Source organism: Coregonus lavaretus (assembly GCF_964263955.1).
Source record: "Coregonus lavaretus genome assembly, chromosome: 17".
NCBI lineage: Eukaryota > Metazoa > Chordata > Actinopteri > Salmoniformes > Salmonidae > Coregonus > Coregonus lavaretus.
Genome location: NC_140004.1, coordinates 13158778 through 13165811, shown reverse-complemented (window position 1 = coordinate 13165811; position 7034 = coordinate 13158778).

Sequence of the window (7034 nt, the reverse complement as noted above, 5' to 3'; positions counted from 1 at the left end):
CCCTAACACTTACTTCCAGACAAGGACGACATTTAAAAAATAGAGAGTGTGCAACCTGGATTGAGTCAAGTAGTGCTAGATGCCAAGACTGAGTGCATATACTGACACATCAAAGCAGTGTGACTGACGCCTCTCTCTATGCAAAGGGAATTTGCTCTCCTTCCTCTGGCAGCATATAAATAAGGCTAGCACCAACAATCCTGGGCAGAGAGAAACTGCCTGGGTTGGCTGAGGACAATTGAATCGTTTCCCTTCTTCTATACAACTGAGATGGAGTGATGGGGAGACGGTCACAGTCAACCCTGTGAACTGCACCATGGGAGGTAGCACCATGTGCTCTGTTAATCTCAATGCCTGATCTCATGCAGAGGGCCAGGAGTTTTTCCTGGTCAGGTCACATGGTGGTCAGGAAAAGGCTCTATGCCCTATAAATCACTCAAGCCAATGTAAGTCTTACCCCCCGTATCCAAAAATGTCTGTGAGAGAGGTTGATGATTGATAGGATATAATAACATGCCTGGGCTCAGAGGCCTCATCTTTTCTGTCTATGTTGCACATCCCATCGACCAATATGCTTTATTCTGATGATGATTCACTCTTAGGGTGAACCATAGTTGAATCATAGTTGACCGACCCCAATCATCCCCAATAAGATATCTTTATTAGTTTGTCACACCTCTACTGTGTCATTGTCAGAGGAGGGCTCTACTACACTTGACCACAAACATCAGCATTTATGCAGTTATAGAGACTATGGGCCAGTTTCCTGGACACAGAAAAAGCCTAGTCCTGGACTAAAAAGCATGTTCAATGGAAATCTCCAGGACTAGCATTATCCTGTGTCCGGGAAACCGGCCCATAGAGTCTCTATAACTGCAAATGCTCATGCTTGTGCTGGATTGTAGTAGAGCCCTCCTCAGACAATGCATGGCATGGCTCTGGGTATTTGTATGACAGCGCCCCCCACTGTTGATGACTGGTTCCATATATTTGTTTTGAACCCTGCTGTGCTATACCGACATGGGTGCTCTGGGAAATACAGCTCTTGAGAGAGGCACTTTGGTTCCTCTGACTATCACGACTAAAGACATTTCTCATTTCTCATTGTTAATACTTACATAGTTAATGACAGTTAATTGCGTGGAGGAGACTTAAGCAGCTGTTAATGGCTATTGGATATAGATATAGAGTGAAATGGATCTATGAACGCAAGGTCTGCATGTTCATTTACCGTGAAATAAATACAACCATGGCTAAGGCAGGCAGCACTGCACATTCATTACAACTGGCTTCAGGATTTAGCTGTAAACTAGTGATGGGTCGTTTGCGAATGAACAGCTTTTTTTGAATGTCTATTTTGGGTGAACGTCGTGAACGGAATCAAATCTTTGAAAAATACGTTCATTTGGCTTCCTGATTTGCATACTGTTACTACTGCTTTTTGAGTTCCAGACAATGATAATCTGCAGATAAATTAAAAAAACATTCTCTGAAGATTGTAATTCCTCACTACATGTCACGTTCGTTCATGAACGGGTCAAACCAAGGCGCAGCGTGATATGCATTCATGTTTATTAGACTTATAAACACAACGACGAAACGTGAAGTCCAAGGTACACAAACAACATACCTAACACGGAACAAGATCCCACTACACACTAGTGCCAATAGGCTGCCTAAGTATGGTCCCCAATCAGAGACAATGAGCGACAGCTGCCTCTGATTGGGAACCACACCGGCCAACATAGAAATAGAAATACTAGAATATACAACATAGACAATCACCACATAGAAAATACACACCCTGACTCAACAAATAAGAGTCCCCAGAGTCAGGGCGTGACAGTACCCCCCCCCCCAAAGGTGCGGACTCCGACCGCACAACATATACATAACAGGGTAGGGGCCGGGTGGACATTCCGCCTCGGAGGCAGATCCGGCTCAGGGCGTGACGATCTCTCACTCTTCGCCTCCCTGTTGCGCCCCTGGTCTGGTCTAGACCTCGGCGCGTTGCTTCCCCTCTCCTTCCTCCCACTATACTCCAAGCCCTGTCTGGACCCTGGTGTGGGAGACCCCGAACCTGGAGAGGGGCTGACGTCTGGGTCTGGACTGGAGCCGCTGACCGGAGCTGAACCAGGCACTGGTGGAGCGGACTGCTCAGGCTCCGGACTGGAGCCGCTGACCGGAGCTGGACTGGCCGCCGGTGGAGTGGACTGCTCTGGCTCCAGAGTGGAGCCGCTGACCGGATCTGGACTGGACCCCGGTGGAGCGGACTGCTCTGGCTCCGGAGTGGAGCCGCTGACCGGAGCTGGATCAGGCACCGGTGGAGCGGACTGCTCTGGCTCCGGAGTGGAGCCGCTGACCGGATCTGGACTGGACCCCGGTGGAGCGGACTGCTCTGGCTCCGGAGTGGAGCAGCTGACCGGAGCTGGACTCGACCCCGGTGAAGCGGATTGCTCTGGCTCCGGAGTGGAGCAGCTGACCGGAGCTGAACTGGGCACCAGTGGAGCAGACTCCTCAGGCTCCGGACTGGAGCCGCTGACCGGAGCTGGACTAGGCACCGGTGGAGCGGACTGCTCTGGCTCCGGAGTGGAGCCGCTGACCGGATCTGGACTGCACCCCGGTGGAGCGGACTGCTCTGGCTCCGGAGTAGAGCAGCTGACCGGTGCCGAACCAGGCACCGGTGGAACAGGCACGGGCTGTGCCGGACTGGACACACGCACCACTGGCTTGGTGCGAGGAGCAGGAATAGGCCGGACCGGGCTGGCGACGCGCACCACTGGCTTGGTGCGAGGGGCAGGAACAGTCCGGACCGGGCTGGCTGGATGCCCATCTTCGCACGACACGTGCGTGGTGTTAGCACAGGACGTACAGGGCTGTGCCGGCACACTGGCGACACAGTACGTAGCTCCGCATAACACGGAGCCTGCCCAGTCACACGCCTCCTCGCGTGAGTACAGGGAGTTGGCTCTGCTCTAACACTAGGCTCTGCCAACCACCCTTTTAGCCCCCCCCAAAAAAAAATATTGGGGCTGTCTCTCGGGCTTCTTCCTCGGCCGGCGCCTTCTGCGTTGCCGCTGCTCCTCTCTATACCGCGCCTCCACTTTCTCCTCCCAAGGACGGCGATCCATCCCGGCCTGAATCTCCTCCCATGTCCAGGAACCCTTTCCCTCCAGGATCTCCTCTCATGTCCATGCTGTCTGCTCCTGGACACGCTGCTTGGTCCTCGTTTGGTGGGATCTTCTGTCACGTGTTAGGTATGTTGTTTGTGTACCTTGGACTGCGCCTTGGTCTGACCCGTTCATGAACGAACGTGACACTACAGGAACAATAGATAGTGAGGAGAGAGATTTTTTTGGTCCACACACATTTTTGCTGTGGGTAGAAAACATTTGCAGGCCATCTAATAATTTGGTCCAACCTGGTCTCAGAGCATTTCATATTATTCTGTTTGTAAATCTGTGACACTCCATTTAGTACGATATGTTACGTTTCGTATGGTATGTATTAATTTGTGGACGTACATTGCCCATTTCGTCTGATATGTTACGAAGTACAATTTGTATTATATGTTAGGAATTTGCAAAATGTATGTTATGTTACGAATTCTAACTAGGTGGCTAACATTAGCTAGCTGGCTAATGTTAGCTGGCTAGGGGTTAGGCTTAGGGGTTAGGGTTAAGGTTAGGGTTACGTTTAGGAGTTAGGTTAAAGGGTTAAGGTTAGGGTTAGGGGAAGGGTTAGCTAACATGCAAAGTAATGCTGCTAAAGCTAACTCTCTCTCCTCTGCTCTCGTCCTTCTAGACCTATCTGCTGCTTTTGATACTGTGAACCATCAGATCCTCCTCTCCACCCTCTCCAAGTTGGGCATCTCCGGCGCGGCTCACTCTTGGATTGCGTCCTACCTGACAGGTCGCTCCTACCAGGTGGCGTGGCGAGAATCTGTCTCTGCACCACGTGCTCTCACCACTGGTGTCCCTCAGGGCTCAGTTCTAGGCCCTCTCCTATTCTTGCTATACATCAAGTCACTTGGCTCTGTCATATCCTCACATGGCCTCTCTTATCATTGCTACGCAGACGACACACAATTAATCTTCTCCTTTCCCCCTTCTGATAACCAGATGGCGAATCGCATCTCTGCATGTCTGGCAGACATATCAGTGTGGATGACGGATCACCACCTCAAGCTGAACCTCGGCAAGACAGAGCTGCTCTTCCTCCCGGGGAAGGACTGCCCGTTCCATGATCTCGCCATCACGGTTGACAACTCCGTTGTGTCGTCCTCCCAGAGTGCAAAGAGCCTTGGCGTGACCCTGGACAACACCCTGTCATTCTCCGCTAACATCAAGGCGGTGACCAGCTCCAGTAGGTTCATGCTCTACAACATTCACAGAGTATGACCCTGCCTTACACAGGAAGCGGCACAGGTCCTAATCCAGGCACTTGTCATCTCCAGTCTGGATTACTGCAACTCGCTGTTGGCTGGGCTCCCTGCCTGTGCCATTAAACCCCTACAAATCATCCAGAACGCCGCAGCCGTCTGGTGTTCAAACTTCCCAAGTTCTCTCACGTCACCCCGCTCCTTCGCACACTCCACTGGCTTCCAGTTGATCTGCTACAAGATCATGGTGCTTGCCTACGGAGCTGTGAGGGGAACGGCACCTCCGTACCTTCAGGCTCTGATCAGTCCCAACACCCAAACGAGGGCATTGCATTCATCCACCTCTGGCCTGCTGGCCCCCCTACCTCTGCGGAAGCACAGTTCCCGCTCTGCCCAGTCAAAACTGTTCGCTGCTCTGGCACCCCAATGGTGGAACAAGCTCCCTCACGACGCCAGGACAGCGGAGTCACTCACCACCTTCCGGAGACACTTGAAACCCCACCTCTTTAAGGAATACCTGGGATAGGATAAAGTAATCCTTCTACCCCCTCTTACCTCACCCCCCAAAAAAATATAAATAATAATATTGTAAAGTGGTTGTCCCACTGGCTATCATAAGGTGAATGCACCAATTTGTAAGTCGCTCTGGATAAGAGCGCCTGCTAAATGACAAAAATGTAAATGTCTATCTAGCTAGCCATCTGATTGAAATATCAGCGACTATCTACGCTCATTATCTGAGAGTCCGTTTTTGTTTGTTTGGGGGATGTCTGTTGACACGGGACGTTAAAAAAATTGCCTTATGTTCGGCCACTGTCAGCAGCGTCTCTTTCTACTTTCCACTTGCCAGCATTGGTCTGGGCTGAGGTAGTTCACTTCACGTCTCGGCCTGTGCCATGGGCAGAGTTTGCCATTGGACAGAGCTGTGAATGAATGCGCTGCTAACAAGACAAATCCAGGGGGAGCAGGCGAACATAACGAGCATACCTGATCATTACCAAAATAAAAAGGTGCGTAAACAATGCCAGGGTTGTGGTTTCGATTCCCACGGGGAGCCAGTATGAAAAAAAATGTATGCACTCACTAACTGTAAGTCGCTCTGGATAAGAGCGTCTGCTAAATGACTAAAATGTAAATGTAAATGTAATTGAAAAGTTGCTAATTAGCTAAAATGCTAAAGTTGTCCGTGATGACATTCAAACTCGCAACCTTTGGGTTGCTAGACGTTCGTGTTATACGCCACCCATCCACCCCGGCCAATTTTTATGGTTTTAGGTAAATTTTTAACCCTCCCGTTGTCCTAGGGTCAAAATGACCTGCCACTGTGTTGAACCAACTTTATTTAATTTTTATATTTTTGGGATCATTTGTGAGAAGGAGGCAGTGAGACTTTAAAGAAAGTATCACTGCCTCCTTCTCACAAATGATCCAAAAAATATAAAAATTAAATAAAGTTGGTGGGTCACAGTGGCGGGTCATTTTGACCCTAGGACAACGGGAGGGTTAAGCCGTTTGGGAGCCAAATTAACAGCTTTTTGAGCTGACCGGAGCCTAAAGAGCCAGCTCACTGAAAAGACTACTACCCATCACTACTGTCAACTGGCTGAGGAGCCGCATCAGTCCACAGGGGGGCACTGTTGTCCTTTGCTCCTCAAGCAGATATCTTTTGCTACATTTAAATGATTCTCTTCCCCAGATAATAATAGACACAAAATGACAATATGTTATTTATTGTAGGGAGAACATTTGCTAAAGCTATTCTTGGTCTTCCTTGGTTGAATTTAGCACCATGGTATGGGGGGTAGATTCTCTGTTGTATCTGTGTGTGTTTTAGCACATAAGGGTCTATGCTAATTTCATAGCTTGGTGGTAAGGCATTCATTATCTGAGAATGTGTATCTACAATGAATAATTAGTCAGGGAAGGATTTAAAATAGAGGAGAAAATACCCCTGTTGGCAGGGGCAAAATGCACAAAAACACAAAACAGCAGTTAGTCATTGCTATTACATGTTCTGTCATCTTTCCAAATCAGCAGTGGTGATTTTGTTTAAACTCACAAACAGTTCAAAATCATCTAGATCGTTTTTTGGGGTTTGCCATCCTGGTGTAAAATGACATTGCTGCGAATAAAATATAAAATATTTTGTGAGGCAAAGAGAATGTCTGACTGCAGTCAGAGTGCGGTGGCTGGTACTCACAATGAATTATTGTCAGTAATTACTACTTTGGTTTCAAAGCAGCATATGGCAAAGTAGCCTGTACTAAATGTGACATTTTGACTAAGAAACAGAGTTCTAGTGATGAGGGATATTAGGTTACTGAACCCCATGGTGATTAAGATCGTCATCCACTGCCAATCATTGACTCATAGAAGCACAGAGAGACTGTGACATAAATACTGTATGTCAACGTCTCTCTCTGACGTTCAGAAGGCTCATATCCCATCTGCCCTTCACTCAAAACCATCCCTCTACTCCAGTATGACCCAGGTCTAAGGCAGCGACCTGACTGCATGGCGCTGTAGAGAGCTAGACCATTGGTGGATCAAATCAAATCAAATTGTATTTGCCACATGTGCCAAATACAACAGGTGTAGACCTTACAGTGAAATGCTTACTTACAAGCCCTTAACCAACAATGCAGTTTTTAAG